At 48.0% G+C, this 17,310-nt stretch overlaps 1 long non-coding RNA gene across 1 annotated transcript in view; it reads left to right on the forward strand.

Annotated features, from left to right (window-relative positions):
• Positions 1-17,310, forward strand: part of LOC146830680 (uncharacterized) — a 738,680-nt gene that overhangs the window by 424,656 nt on the left and 296,714 nt on the right. The gene's annotated exons all lie outside the window — the stretch shown is intronic.

The raw sequence follows: 17,310 nt of genomic DNA on the forward strand, positions 1-17,310 counted from the left end.
TCGTGTCTCAACACCTCGCTTTGGTCCCGTTGGTCATCCGGCAAGGGAAGGGGGACCTTCTTTAGGTGGGACACATGAATCCAATGCCGCTTCCCTTCGACCTTCACAGCCGTCCTCGTGGCCAGAAGTACCTGGAAAGGCTTGGTCCAGCGCGGGTCTAGACTCGATTTCCGTTGGTAGTTCCGAACCAGAACCCACTGTCCGGGACCCTCCGGCCGAGGCTGCAGCACTGCGGTTATCTGTTGATGAATGGAACGAAGATCTTTAGTTAGTGCGTGAAGGTAATCTGCCAACATAGGGTCCTCGATGTCTCTAAGGGATTTAGGTCGCGGCACGCCCCATACATTAGCGGGCCTACCAAATATCACCTCATATGGCGATATTCCACTACCGGAGTGAGGAGTGGTCCTTACAGATAGTAAAGCCAGAGGTAAGAGATCGGGCCACTTTAGACCCTTGGTGTCCTGCAGCTTGGCCAACTTTAATTTAAGGATTCCATTATATTTTTCCACCAGCCCTGCTGATTGGGGATGGCGGGCTGCATGAAACTTCTGCTGTATTGCCAGGCCCTTACAAACATGTTTAACTAGATCGGCATTGAAATGTTTCCCATTGTCACTCCAAATCACCCGGGGTACCCCATAGCGGGGAAAGAACTCCTTTACTAAGGCCTTCGCGGTGGCTAAGGCAGTATTTTCCTTGGTAGGGTATGCCTCCACCCACTTGCTAAACGTACAAACCACCACCAAAACGTACTTAAGATTGTTAACCCGTTCAAACTGAATGAAGTCCATTTGTAGCACCTCAAAAGGTAGGGTGGGTGGCGCGAAGCTGCCAGTCAAAACAGGGATGCTACCCCTTGGGTTATGCTGTAGACAAATCATGCAATTCTGAACTAGATGCCTCGCAGTCCTGTGGATGTTGGTATTATACCACACAGGATCCAGGATTGCGCAAATACCTTGAATTCCCACATGTGCAGGATCGTGTGCCATGGACACAACTGCAGTAACAAAGGCGTTCGGCAGCAGCCACCTACATCTTTCTGACAGATCAATCCAGCATCCATTGTCATCCAACTTCTCTATCTGCTCTTGCCAGTATTGTAGTTCTTCAGGGGTTGCTTCTGATTGCAAGTCTCTTACGCTGTCTATAGTGTTACTAAATGCCTCCGCCTCTATCATCCCGTTATGCGAACTTGTTACAAACATGGAAGTGGTATTGGATCGGGCAGTTTCTTTAGCGATTCTGTCCGCAAAGAAATTACCCTTACCCACATCATCAACTATTGCTTTGTGCGCACTGCACTTAACAACTGCTATGGCTTGGGGCAGGGTCAGGGCAGCTAACAATCTCAACACCAATTGACCATTCTGTATCTTTTGACCATGGGATATAAGGAAACCTCTCTCCGCCCACAATCTTCCAAAGCTATGTGCTACGCCGAAGGCGTACTGGCTATCGGTGTAGACATTTATCCTCAACCCTTCCCCCAATTCACAGGCCCTCAGTAGTGCGACTAACTCGGCAGCCTGGGCCGATCGATAAGGTACTTTGGCCGTCTCAACTATTGTTTGCAACGTGGTTATCGCATAAGCAGCAGTCGTAGTGCCATTGGGTGTTCGAAAACATGAGCCATCGACATACAATTCCCCTTGAGGGTCAGATAAGGGAATGTCTGTCAAATCTATCCGCCCCTTTGTTTCCCCTTCTGTCCGAAATATGCAATCATGTATATCTTGACTATGATCCTCCGGGGGAAGGGGTAGTAACGTAGCAGGGTTCAAAGTGACACAGCGTTTTATAGTGATGTGTGGTGCAAACAGGGTCAATTCGTACCCCGTCAGACGCGCACTAGTTAAGTGATGAGTCTGTGTCCTGTTCAACAATACGTCCACAGCGTGGGGCACCATCACTGTCAGGTCCGTATTCAGGACAAGCCCTTCCGATTGTCGGATCGCCACTGCAACCGCAGCCGTGGCTCTCAGACAACTGGGAAGTGCCCTGGCGACATTATCCAATACCGCCGAAAAGTATGCACAAGGTCTTTGCTTACCGCCAAATCCTTGTGTTAACACTGAAAGCGAGCAACCGTCCACCTCATGCACGTAGAGTACAAAAGGCTTCCGGTAATCAGGGGTGCCAAGCACAGGGGCAGAGCAAAGAGCAGATTTCAGAGCAACAAAAGCATTCTGACATTCAGCTGTCCAAGGTAAAGGTTCATGCACATCCTTAGTCGTTAGATGCAGGAAAGGTTTAGTCAATAGGGAATAGTTAGGCATCCATTGGCGACAATAAGAAGTTATGCCAAGCAAAGCGCGGACATCACATTGCGTGCAAGGAACAGGCATGTTAGATATGGTTAGAATACGATCAGGGGTTAGCCGTCGTCCCTCCTTCGACAGGAGATGACCGAGATAGGTCACCTCCGGTCGACAATATTGAAATTTAGACAATGAAACTTTATTACCGTGGTCTGCCAGGTGCTGTAACAACGCAGTCACCGCTAGTCGGCAACCATGCTCAGTATCAGAGGCCACGAGAAGATCATCCACATACTGCACTAAAACGTTACCGGGTGGCAAGGTTAATGTGTCCAACAACGTTTTAAGCGCTTGGCTATAAATACTAGGACTCTCTGTATAGCCCTGTGGGGCGCGACAAAATCTGAAGCTGCGACCTCCTAAGGAGAATCCGAAAAGATAACGGCTATCTGGATGTATGGGAATACTGAAAAAAGTGTTTTTCAAATCAATGACAGAGAAAAATCCAGCCATCGGGGTATCATGGTCAGGATAGTAGTGATGTCAGGCACTACAGGATATTGGGGTACGACAATCTTATTGATTTCTCGCAGGTCGATCACAAAACGATAAGTATCAGCATAATCAGGACTCTGATCTATCGGGGACCGTTTAAGAATAGGAAGAATAGGGCTGTTGCACGTGTTAGAAGCCGTCTCTTCCACCACCCCCATGCGGATCAAATCGTGGACAATGGACAGTAATGCCCGCTCCCCTGCGGGGACAATTGTATACTGCGGGACTCTGGGTAATCGAGCATTTTGTTTCAGAGTGATCGAAATGGGTGGTATGCTCAACAACCCTACATCAGTGTCTCCAGTAGCCCAGAGACTTTGTGAAATCTTGGCGAGCTCAGGGGGCAAAGGGTCCGTTTTAGAGAAACATTGTGCTGAGGAAGGTAAGGGTTTCCTAATCGTTAAGTAAACTCCATCGGGAGAGCAATAGATGCGGGCGTACAGCCTCTTCAGTATATCCATACCCAAAAGATTCTCACCACATTGTGAAGTCAGAAGGAAAGGTGAGTCAATTGAAATCGGCCCCAAGTTAAGAGAAAGAGGTTGGGAGATGGGGCTTACCACTGGAGTTCCGGAGAAACTGACAGACACATTATTCTGGCCAGACAGAGCAGCCCCAGGGACAAGGGCGTGTGAAACAGAACTATTCATAGCCCCTGTGTCAACCAGAAACTTACCTGATGCATCCATTAAACGAGCATGTGCATAAGGTCCGTTTTGGTCGATCGGAATTGTCACGCGTCCCCCACTCTGTCCTCGGCCTCCCTATGCCTCACTGTAGCCTGCCGAGTCATTACTTACACATCCGTCATTATAGTACTGTTTTCCTCGACCATGGTCGAAACAATTCTGGCTATCCTCACCTTGCCTAACTCCGTCCTGTCTCGTATATCCACCTCGACGACCACTGCCGCGGCCTCTTCCTCGACCCCTTGAAACCCCGTTCTACGCCTGCAGCAACGGACACTGAGCTCGCCAGTGCCCTTCCTGCTTACAGAAGGCACACTGATTTATTCCTAAATCAGTTTGTCCTCCACCCTGTCCGAGCCCCGCCCCTCGCGGGGCGAAATTCTGGTTCCCCTACCCCTACCACGTCCCCTCTCATCTTGCTGTAACAAAACCCTAGTTTTCAGGTCCTTCGACCTCTTTTCCGTCTTTTCCTTACTCTCGTTTTCCCGATGCTCATAATATTGAGCCATGCTTAGAATCGTCGAGGGGGTCGATGTAGTCCAGGTACTCTCCGCAGCCTGAAGTCGGGCTGATATCTCAGGCAACAGGTTAGTCACAAACCTGTTGACAAACAGACGTATGCCACCCTGCTTAGACAGATCTTGCCTACTAAAATCAATAAAAACTCCCTTGAACATTGTGAAGAAGTCAGACACGTTCTTGTCTTTCTTCTGCTTGCAAGCAGTCAATTTGTCCCAATCCACCTTCCTGGGGGGAATTAGGGAATGCATATAGGTTATTATTTTCTCTGGTAAAGCCAATATCTCACTTCTAGGTTTATCTCCTGGCTTACGATCCCTATCCCAGTCTCTCAATTGTTCCCATGTTCCTCCGAACTCAGCCACATGATCCTGGTCATGTACCTGCCACCATATGTCCACAGGTACCAATAGAGCAAAAAATAGCTCAATGTCAGCCAGTGTCATCACCGCCGAGGAGGCGGCTTCTGTCAGTTCTTTATAATATGCGGTAGGATTCTTCCTGGGGTCAGGCAACTGAGTTTTCAAAGAAAGTACCTCACTACGTTTCCAGGGGGTATATACCCATTGTTCCTGAAAACGGGCGGCTACTCTTGGGCGGGTGACCGCCCCTTGTGCGTCTACTATCTCGGTTACTTCGGGGTGATAAATAGGGTGCACCTCACGCATTGGGAACTGCTGTACCCCTATAGGGCTAGCTGCAGGCAGGCGCATTCTGTAACTGACCAAAGTGTTTACGTTCCCATATACCGCTTCTGGACTCAGCTGAGATCTATGGGCCTGAGTGTAAATATCATATAGGATGGCCGGAGCCCTGTCCTCTTTATAGGCTTGTTCCCACAATGAAATGAGGCATTGGGCCATATGGGCCAACGCGTGTTGCTGCATTACCGGTTCATAATCTCGCATGGTATTCCATATGTCGGTCAGGGTATAGATAGGTTACCGCATCCACTGGGATGCCTGGATTGCAATGGCCTCCTTCTCCCCGGTTCCTAAGGCTGACCGAGTGAACAACTACCTACCATCTAATGAACCGGTCGGATGTACTGGAGTTGAAACAGCTGCGAAAGGGGTTGCACTCGCGGAGGAAGAGGTCAGGGCGGAAGGGGAATACATGGCCCCCGGTGACAGCTGTGGAGCTTCAGCTGTCGAGGCCGACAGCAAATTGGGCCATAGGGCCATACTTTCCGAGACAGAGGAGGACAGCCGCGAATGATCAATGACCGGCGCAAGGGAGGGGGGCTGAGGCGCTGACGCGACTGAAATTGCTGGAGAGGCAACGGGCGCCGGCTCGGGGTCAACAGTCTGTGCTCCGGCCGATACGACAGCAGCTGTTACCTCCGGATACAACCATTGCGGGACATACGGGGGTGGTGGTCGCATGTCCAGCAGGTCTTCTATCTCATCTTCTGCATTGGGTCGGGCCACATAACTTTTGTCAACTTTTAATCTAAACTCCCGATTCATGCAATCGATTCCTTTCTCTACCCTTGCTCTGTCATAGGCTACAGCTTACTGAGTTACAGTCTGTCCTGCCTTGGCTCTCGCCAACTTCTCCCCCCTCATCCGTCTTTGCTTGGCCTCTTTCTGCCAGGTGTTTAAGGCATCAAACATAGATTGTCTATTGCGCCTGGAGAATAGTTGCTCCTGTAGGAAGGCAACTTTCTTTTCGTCAAAGGAACCAGTCTTCGGCCACTGCAACTCTTCATTACCTTTCGTGTACTTGTGCCACAGGGTATTGAACAATATGGGGGCAATTCCGTGCTTCACATACATGAAATGGCTGGGGCTGCCCTCCGGTGGGGCAGGCTGACTCTCGGCCAACCGAGAGTCGCTGGTCCGACAACAACAACCAAAACAATTCAATTTACTGAAACACGACATGTTGGTTGGTCAGACAAACACAAATACCATATAACAGACTTTACACCACAAATAACATGTATGTCGACATTACTCTCTGCAGGTCAACCTATCAAAATTTGATGCATCCAAACAAACAAATGGAGCCCGTCGACTCCCGTTCGTGGAGAATTATTCAAAAAGGGATCAACAGAATCACAACAGGCCGTACTGGCAGGAGACGGTCAGACAGGAGTAACCACGGACTGGACTACGGGCCATCCCATGACCTCCCTGGTTCACCACTGAGACTGTTCTGATGTAGTCCAAGCCGTACTTCAGATATGTCTCATGGCTACCCAGTTCTAGCCACAGGTTTTTCCGAGTGCAATCCGGCCGTGCATTACTCACAGGTAACAACTAGGCATCTGATCAGTATCTCCAAATATCACAAAAAGATCCGCGGAGTCTCCACAGTCAGTCCCTACCGGACCACCCTGCAAGACCTCCGTAACTCTCCTAGGGTACTCACGACCCCTCAAATCAAATACAGTTAACTGTTCCAGATGCACCGCTTAACAGCGCGTGCTTCAAACAAATGCACCGCTCACCAGCGCATGTATCAAACAAACAAATTACTCACCGGGTGCACCCAGGTACGAATGTTCGTTCTCCGCTGCCAACTTCTTACCACCAATACGGTCAGCTCATGGGTCAAGCCCGTAGGACCCCGGTGAAGGGTCACTAGCAGCAGAGGGTGCCCCGAGCGGGAGCGCGGAGCGGACGTAGACTCCCCTCCGCCCACCCGGCCAAGACGCCCCCGATCCCCTCACCCGTTTATGGGGAGGGAGAAGACCCTGTCACGGGGTCCCTTCGTGGTCGCCAACTGAAGTAATCTAATAGTAATCCCAAGGGCCACACTTACCAGTGGTCCGCAATATTAAGTCAATAATAAGCAGTTGGCAACGTAGAAGGTTCAAGCGTTTATTGGCCACAACAGAACTCTACATAGAGGAGCCTCATCGAACCTCACCCATCAGGTGCGCCGAGGAAGACTGCTGGCTCCTTGACAGAACCACACTTATATACATTACAGATTCAGCATACAAAGCATTGCAAGTGGAAAAGTACCAGTTAGTCCTAGAGCTCCTAAATGAGCTCATACCATCTGCCCGTATAAGGTCACTATCTCGTTCAAAGAAGGTCGGCCGGGTGACTCCCTTTCGTCTCGGGCACAGGTGAATTTAGCTTAGTACTCCCTACTGCAGATGTGACCTTGGGCCTCGGCCGTAAATACAATTCACCCTGTCTCTAGGCTGGTACGAGCTAAATCATACAGAAGGGGGTAGAGAGAGACACGTGACCCGAAGCACGACCGTTCATGATTCAAGATGGCCACAGTATGGTTTTTCAGCCCTTTCTATCATGCAGGACACGGAGACATGAGGAGTTACTTTATAAAGCAGTCCTCGATGCATATGGAGTAGAGATACAGTCTAAGATACATTAAGCTAACTACACATATTTGACTTGAATCCCACAACCTTACTTTAAATGTATTCCCTGGGCACATGACACAGCTTTAGATAGTTGCAGTCATTTTGGATGGTATCTAGTGCTGCAGTGCTAGCGCTTGCTTTTTCGGTCTGTTTGCCTTTGCTATGCTCACCTAAGAGGATAGTAAGACTATGAGCTCCCACTGTTTAAAGGGTTTCCTTAAAACATAATGTTTAGCTCTATCTTGATTCAGTGAATATTTGTTTAGATGGTTTGATCTTCTTCCATAACTAATCTTCATAAGTTCTTCCACCATGTATTTCTGACACATCTCCTGTTCCTAAATTGAAGCAGATTTGCTACATAATCATGGTCACCTTGTGTTAGCCTATGAGTGTTGTGGCTTTTTTATTACAGTCTGCTTTATGGCTTTTTTTTATTACAGTCTGCTTTAAAGCGTTTTTATTCCAATCTGCTTACAGTGGGAGCAGTGCAGGTTCTCAAGACATGGCTGACAGTCCAAGCTGCCAGTACATAGGGTTTAAGGATTGTAATGCAGATATGCATGAGCTTACATATGTTAAGCTGATACACACAAGCCCAGAGTCAGAGCAACTTTAGACTCCTTGTTAATAAACAACTAAATATTCATGAACAAGCTACTGTAATCAATATTAGAACATCTGAATGTGGAGCACTCCATTGAATGCAGTGGAGTGCTCCGGGCTTCTACGGGCCGGTAAAAGCCCGCAGAGCAACATTGCAATGTTGTATTTGTTCACAGATGCTGCTTTGAACAAAGGCCTCTCGGAGCCCGAGGAAACTTAAACCCCCTCGGACTCTGAGAGGCCTATGTTTTTAGTAATTAGAACATTCTGTACTCTTGGGGTGGGATGTTCTAATAACCTTAAAGCCATATACCGGCCATTAAACATTCACACATCTTTCTACAATCAGGTAGACAACAATCTATCCATCCACACTGACCTGTCCAACCACTTTTATCCACACATGTATTCATCTATTTATTCACAGATATTCATCCAACCCATCACAGATATCAACCCACACCTGCATGTTGATCGACTCATACTATATGTTCGGCATCAACCTTCATTGAAGCCAATGTCCATCGTTCCACACTCAATCATTCATTCATCTACTCACAACCAAACATTAGTTCATCCAACTCACTTGCTTCCATCGTTATGCAACCACACGCATTCATGCATCTATCCACCAGTGTATGCAACCACAGCCATCTAAACAACTATTAATTCATGTGCACACAGCCAGCATCAATCCATATATATATATATATATATATATATATATATATATATATTCCACCAAACTTTTCCAACAAAAGTAATCGACGCCGTGTCTGTGCGCAAAATCAAAGTTTTAATGCCAGCTGAAAATGCTAGACGCGTTTCGCCTGTCCTGCAGGCTTGTTCACTAGCAATCCAATAAAGTTACAGTGGCTTTTTTATCCGTGAATGTGATTAAGTCACATGTGAACTACACCAATAAAAATGGACAACAGACTTGTAGTTTTTTCATAGTGAGGCACAGGTTAACACTAATGGAGGTAAAATACCAAAATGCATGCTTGCTAATTCATTTCCTGATAAATTTCATTTTAAATTTCATTATGTCACAATACAAAATTACATTGCAACTATTTGCGTCAAAATCATCTTCGTAAAACATGTTAAACCTCATTGTCGACCAAAGTGGTCAATCATGGCCTGATCCGGTTGAAACCGAAAACAAATTGACCAATATTGTTTAAGTAAACCCATTAGTGCTGCCCAACTCTGAGAGCGAGAGAGAAAATGGCGGCCGCCGCTTCCTGGTTTCGACCGATTCTAATGTTTACTAAGATCTAAGAGCCAATCAAAATCGCGCTCGCGCACGCCACCGTACGCGTACGGTAAGCGCACCGTAAGCTGGCTCAGATATATATATTGATTTAAAGGCTATTTTCTCAGAATCTACTGAACAGATTTACACCAGACCTACAAAAGGCACTTCCTTGACCTGAGGACTACCTCTCTGCCAGATTTCAAGTAATTCTGTTCAGCCGTTCGGGCTGTAGCTGTGTCTAAAGGTCCTATGGAAAAATGCATGGGAAAAATGCGTTTTGGGACCCCCCTTTTATCTCAGCCCCCGCTTGACGAATCCCCCCGAGACTTTCAGGGTAGGAGCGGAGCGTAGCGCCCCACCTATTTTGGACAATTCGCTAGGATTCGTCGACCGGCGCCAAAGTTATTCAAAATAGAATGTTGCGGTTTTCCTATGGAAACGTGGTCCTAACTATAACTACCTACTGGCGACCGCCAGTAGGTAATATATACATATGTTGAGCCAACATCCTCATGTGTCTCCTTGTCCCCACATACATGTTGCCTGGCTGTTTGTATGTCTGCAAGTGTGTTGCCGTTGTGAAAATATTTTCATCTGGGTAAGAATGGTTTCTGTTTGTTCATCCAACAAAATACACTGAATACAACAAACAGTCATACTGCTAAGCCATGTCAGACCTACTGGTTTTGGCATTGTTTGTTTACTTAAGATTGTGTTGGAGTTTCCGCTACTGCTAACTCTTAAAACGAAATCTGGCCTCCTTGAAATCTCAGCCCAGGTGACTCTTTTTTCAAAATGGATGGCTGTTCGTACGTACTGGAGGGATAGATGCCAAGAATATACAGCATGATTAAGCAAAATATCATTGTCAAGTGCAGGCTGTGAGGAGCGGGGTCACACCGCCCACAATATATCTGATGGACAACAATATTTGCCCATTTTAAAACGTCCCCCTTCTGGCCTACTCTGATATCTAGCCACCTGTCCACATTAACGACACGTTGTTTAGCGCTGTAAACCCACTAATCAACCGGTTGTGTGTTGCTGCTCCACAGGGCAAACGCCCCAAAGTTAATTCACATGTCACAGATTAACAATAGTTGATAAACTGCTTTTCTTTCACTCAATGTTTTAAATATTACTATGTCCAAACGCACATTTGGTAGGTTTTTGGTGATCTTTAAATGCTTATAATACATGGGACCCTGCAATCCCTCTATACAAGCCAGTCTCTCTAATACAGGCGGCATGTGGCGTCCCTAGTCACCTGTAATAACGAAGTGAACCACTCGACTCTAACTACTTATTACACCGGAGTTTCTGATGCCACAATGCCTGCTGCCAGAGCCAGGCCAGCAGGAAACTAACATTATTAAAGGTGCCCTTTGAAACACAGAAATAAAACATTGCTTGATCTATTCTCTAGCTGAAGAATGATAAGCATAAAGGAAATATTTCTGGGAAAACATGTATTTTTCCATGCATTAGTTTATTATAGGAAAGATAGAATCTCTCTGCATGTTTCTACACTTTCCTGCTACAGTGTTTATAAATCCGACTGGAATTAAAATGATTCTAACATCTTTTTGCAGCAATTATCTAACAGATGTTTGGTAAGTTCAATTCAGCACTGAAGATTCTACTTTTTTTACTCATTACTGCAAACATTCTATATTTTTTGTATAAAAGTGCACTACATCAAGGTTTAAAGTGATTTATGGGAATGGCGATGGTGTGACCATGTAGTACAAGGATAAAGTTTCTGTTATCATACATTATCAGACCTGCCAACTCACACAATGCCACCGTGCATCAAATGATATTGGTTCCTTTCACACTGTCTCCCGGGTGAGGATCTGATATCTCACAGTGGTAGGCAATGTGTGTTGAAAATCCTTACATAGAGTGTTTCCAACTCACATTGTGTGGAGGCTGAGCATGACGAATTTCCATTGGGATTTGGCAACCCCTCCAGGACAAGAGCATCAGCCTTTGAAGCCTTGGTTTGTATTTTGATGGGGTTAGTGACCTGTGTAACACCCTGCCTCTCTCAATGACCACACCCCCTTAAAAGCACTTTCTTCTCAAGGGAGGTTATTAGTTCAAGGCTCCACCCTTCTCCAGGCCGGCCCCCTCTTTGTTACCTCCTCTCATACGGTAAAAAAAAAATTCTATGTTGGCAGGTCTGTATTATAAGAATATTGCAAATCAACTTGGAGTTCATAACCTTATAAAGGAAGTTTTAAGCATAGGACTAGCACAGTGCCATTCATGCCGAGATAGGAAGGGACAAAGTCTATATATATATATATATATATATCTATATCTAGCTATCTATCTTTCTCTCTCTCTCTCTCTCTCTCTCTCTCTCTCTCTCTCTCTCTCTCTCTCTCTCTCTCTATATATATATATATATATATATATATATTTATATATATAGTTACCTGAGCAAATTATATCTTACACCCCCACTCACACACCCACTCACACCCCCATACAACCTCTCACATCCCCATTCACAGACCCATACAGTTATACAGTTAATAAGGTAATATATGGATATGGATATATATTACCTGTATTAACCGTGTGGGTCTATTAATGGCTATGTGAGAGATTGTATAAGGGTGTGATTAAGTGCATGGTTGTTTCTGTGGATGATGTCATCAGTGATGTCATTTGAATGTCATGAGTGATGTCACTGACCATGTCATAAGTGATGTAATGTGTGAGGTCATAAGCAGTGCACAACAGGGGGGTAATTTATAATTAGCACAGGTAACTATAACTGCTGAACATCTATGGTTCTATGGTTTTGTACAAGTAAAATGTATTACCTGTATTAACTGTGTTGTGCTTGTGGTGCCTGTGGGTGGGCATTCAATAGTGTGGATATGTTGTGTGAGTGGCATGGAATATGTAACACAAAGGGACATAACACAGTGCCTACATATGTTTTTCATGCAAACATGACACATATGCATATTGGCAAATTTATAAGTTGTGTTTACCAGTCTACACACCACCATGGCCTCACTCTGTCAGGACTCTGCCACCAGAACACCACCAGCACAACTGGGACATCTAAATCGGGTCGGCGCAACCCCGCCAGCCTGACGGCAACAGAGTACTCTTAACCAGCAGAGAAGACCACCACCATGGCGGTCTCCTATCTATTGTTGCAACATTTAAATAAGGCGGGGGGAGTGTTGTGATCTCAATGTAGTACTTGAACCAGCGCCATGGTGGGATGGCGGTAGTTCCGTCAAGATCTAAATCAGGCCCTTAGTCTGTGACTTTCCATCAGTTGGGTTCCGAGTTGGCTACTTTGTTGTGTCTGATCCCTTTTAAGAGGGTTTCCCAGATTTGTGCATTAGTTGTAGATAGTAAGTTCCTATTTACTGAGGCATGTGATTGTTTGTTTCTATCAATGCACACAAAACCTGGTTCCGGACACCCCTCTAGGCGTTGCCATCGGCCTCTTCACTATTTCCTCATTGATCAGCTCTCTCGCACTATTGGGTTCTGCTGCGCCGCCTTCCAGTTGTGCTCCCCATCTACTCTTGCCACCGACGGTGCTTAATAAGGGCAAGGCTGACACCAAGCAACCCCGGCTCACTTTAGACCAGCGCCGGCAGATGTGCCAGGATGGTGCGCTCATGGACAGAGGCGACATAACAGTTCCTGCGGAGAGTTGCCGCCTCCCGGGAGGACGACCTCAAATCCATCATGCTGGAGGTTAAATCCGCCGTTTCTGGCATTGCTGCTCAACTGGAACAGTTGACTTCGCGCCTGGATGTTGTCATGTCGCGAGTGGACTCACACGACAAACCCCTGCTACATGTCGAATCGAGGGTCTCGGATGTAGAGGACATCACCACACAGGATCGCCAGAAACTCCTTCAAATGGACAAAATTCTGGACTTTATATGCACCAAAAATGAGGATTTGGAGGCGCGCTCCCGTAGGAGCAACCTGCACAGCACGGGGGGGTGCCTGAGTCCACCAAAATCAGTCGTATGGAAGATTTTGTGGAGAATCCAGTACGTTAACTTTTTGGCGAGGTGCTGTCACCGGTTTTTATTGTGGGGAGAGCTCACCAATCCCTCGGCCCCGGCCCAGGCCCCGGATTGCGAGCTCGCCCAATAATTGCTAAAATCCTCAGTTTCCGGGACCGGGACGCAATCCTCCGGGCTGCCAGGGACAAAGGCGAGATCCGTCATCAGGGAAACTCCTTGCCCTTTTACCCGGACTGCACCCTAGCAGTACAGGCTGGCCGCCGCAAATTCCTGTCAGCGAAGCGCATTCTTCAAAAACACGAGATCCCCTAGTTGTTGGCATATCCAACTAAGCTACGAGTCAGGCAGGGTTCCAAGACTTTCATCTTCCCAGATCCAAAGGCCGCCCTCGTCTTTGCCAAGAAGCTTGATCGCTCTCACCGCTCCACCCCTGCAAACTCTCAAGAAACCGCCTCTGGCGACCTGAGTGATAATGACTGACTCGATCTTCTGTAATGGTACTGCTGATATGCTTTCACTCCTAAGGTTTCCTGCCCTCCACCCTTCCCTTGATTAAACTCAATCCGCTTGGCTCCAGGTTGCTCTGCCCCCCCCATTATAACGCATCGGGGCTAACCACTATTGTATGTTTGTGAGACTTTAGCTATTTTGTTGTCTGCTACTACTGTTTGCTTGGCCACCCTGCTTTTTTGGAAAGGGTGTACGCCGAGCTTCGCCATGCCCCCACGGGATAATTTCCACTTCGGACACTGACTTTTCCCTTCCAAGTTGGGGTTCACTGGGGTGGTTGTGGATGTTTCCTCAACCTGTTTGGGGGGTTGGTGTGGGTGGGTGGTTCTTTGGGATTTGCTGCCTCCTTCCGAGGCGTGTTTGTTTTTGTCATTATGTATTGTTTTGCCCTTCAGTTTGCCTCCCAACATCAATCTGCACTTGCTCTGTTATGTCATCCGTATTGCACTGTGCAACACCCCAAGTTTTTGTTCCTGGGCACGACACTCATCAGCATCCCACCCCCTGGGTTTGATGCTTGCGGTTCCCCCTTGCAGCCCAGCTATCTGGTGCGGCAAGTTCTAGGTCGTCCTCTCCAATCCCCTTTGTTGTTGCACTCCTTTCTGTCTTCACAGTTGGATTGCACAACCATACGCTCCTGCACGAGGGCCCTGGCCAGATTCACCCCACTCCACATGATTACCCCCCACAATATAACGGTATGAGAGACACTATTTTCTGGACATGGAACTTCCGTGGTCTAAATGACCACCGCAAGGCTCGACTATTTCATGCGCATCTCCTCCAGCACAAGGTGGATATATGTCTGCTGCAGGACACCCACCTGCTCCCTGCCTCTACAGCTAGACTGCATTCCCAGCACTGGGGAGAATCACACTCCTCTTTCTATTCCAACTACTCTCGTGGGGTTTCCATCCTTATACATAGGGGACTCCCTTGGCAAACCTCCTGCACAATCACTGACCCCGCGGGGTGATACATTATCCTCTACGGCTCCCTCCAGGCCCAACCCCTGACGATAGCTGCAATCTACGGCCCTAATAATGACGACCGGGACTTTTTTGCTCAGGTTTGGCAACACATCTCCTCCTTTGACCCCGCTGTGCTCCTTTGGGGGGACTTTAATGTCACATTATCCACTGTCCTGGACCGCTCTGGCTCCCATGCTTCCCACCCACATGCTGCTACACTTTTAACATCCATCCTCGCTGAGAACTCCTTGTACGACATTTGGCGTCACATGCGCCCTGATGCTCGTGAGGGCACCTGCGTCTCTGGCACCCGTGGTTTTTGGTCCTGGCTAGATCTTTGGATCTCTTCTCCAGATATGCTCTCCTGGCTCACTTCCATTGATCATGAGTTGCGCACTCTTTCAGATCACGTGCCAGTTCAACTCTGTCTCCGTCTGCCTCAGTCCCCTCGGCACGCTTTCTCCTGGCGGGTTCCTTCCAAAATGCTGCGCGATTCTACATTGAGCTCAATGTGGGGTCTGTGGACTCTCCCTCCACTCTCTGGGAGGGATTCAAAGTTGTCATTCGCAGCAAATGTATTTCTCAACAGTCCTGGGTCTTGCGCTCCATCCACAATGCTCTAAACAAACTGGAATCTGAAATTAAATCATTGGACTCCTCTCATGCTCTTGACCCCAGCCCCGTCACACTCACCCGTCTTTGCGAGAAACACGCCAAATTCACCGAGGAGGCTAATAGAGAAATCTCGTTCCTCGGCAGAGAGGCCCGGGCATGCCTCTACGGTGAGGGGGATCGACCCAGTAAACCTTGGCCAACCTCCTCCATCCGCCCCGCACTGCATACTATATAACAGCGCTCCAGGACGTTGCCCCAGTTCGCACCACTTCCCCTGAAGAAATTAAGGTGCATTTCATGGATTTTTACATGCTACTTTACACTGCAGGATCGCCCCCCCTGTGTGAGGGCTTTGACCAGTACTTCGATACCCTTGCGCTCTTATGGCTTGAAAACTACCACAGAGAATTCCTAGACGAGCACTTCTCTAAAGAGGAAATACTGGCTGCCATCAATGGCATGCCTGGCGAGAAGGCCCCTGGTCTAGACGGTTTGCCCATTTCTTTTTACAAAACTTTTGCTCCTCTTTTGGTGCCACATCTGGCCGCCATGTACAATGAATCCTTCGAGAGCGGACAATTTCCAGCTTCGCTCCGAGAGGCTATGCTGACTCTTCTCCTAAAACCGTACAAACCCCCAAATTGCGTGATTCCTATTGCCCACTATCCCTCATTAATACTGATAACATTTTTGCCAAACTGCTTGCCTCACGTCTTCTCCCTCTCATGCCGCACATCGCTCGCCCATATCAGTCCAGCTTCATTCCAGGCTGCGCAACCTCCCACGATCTCTGGACCATCTTCTCCATTGTCCACCAAATCAACCCAGCGCTCCCTGCAGTGGCCGCCCTGCTGGACGCCGCCAAGGGCCTTCGATACTTTGGGGTGGCCCTTTCTATTCTCTCTCCTCCCGCATCTTGGCTTCAGTTCAGTTTTTATACACAAAATGTTACTCCTGGACACTCTACCTTCCGCCCACGTCCGGATCGATGGCCTGGTATCTGACCCCATCCCTATCGGACGTGGTACCCGCCAGGGGTGCCCGCTTTCGCCTATGTTATTCGCTATCGCGATGGAACCACTGGTGGCTAGACTCCGGCAACACCACACCCAGAGGGGCATTGGGTTTGCGGATTGCGCCCTCTTGGTATCCATGTATGTGGACGACATCACTTTATATGTTCGCCACCCCAAGGGAAAATCTTAGGTCTCCGGTGCGTGAGATTATACGGTTTGGTGGCTACTCAGACAGACAGGTCAACTGGAATAAGTAAATCCTCTTTCCTCTCACTAACGCCACCACTCCCGTCACCTCAGACTACCCTTTCATGTGGGCGTCGGGTCCCACTCACTATTTAGGAGTCTAGCTGAGCAGGGACGTGGACGAACTTTGGAGGGCCATCTTCGGGCACGCGGTGGACTGGCTTGAATCGAAGGTGCTGCTCTGGAGCCAGCTGCCCCTATCAATAGCTGGTCGAATAGCGTTTGCCAAGATGGTAGTCCTCCCCAAATTCCTATATTTATTCCTGAACATACCTGCTCCCCTCACCGCCTATTTTTTTCGCAGGGTCCGCTCATTGATCATCTCTCTTATCTGGGCTGGCAGGCAACCCAGGATCGCGTACGACATTCTCACTCTTCCGGTGATGTGCGGTGGCCTCTGCGCCTTTGACTTCAAACTCAACGCAATGTGGGCTCAGGCCTGTTTTTTGCACTTTTAGCTTCACCCCACTCCTTTCCAGCCGCATGTGGCGGTTGAGGCGGATCTTGCTGCCCCGTGGCCACTTACCACTGCCCTCTTTGCCCCGGCCAAACTCCCATGTACTGAAATATACACGGTCGAGACCTTACGATGGGCCTGGGAGGGACTTCGCGGCTTCTCAGGTGCCACTATGCTCTTGGCAAATTCAATGCTGATAGTTCGCCATCAGGCTTTTCCTCCTCTTCAACCCTCCGGTA

Source organism: Triturus cristatus, chromosome 5_1, assembly GCF_964204655.1.
Source record: "Triturus cristatus chromosome 5_1, aTriCri1.1, whole genome shotgun sequence".
Lineage (NCBI taxonomy): Eukaryota > Metazoa > Chordata > Amphibia > Caudata > Salamandridae > Triturus > Triturus cristatus.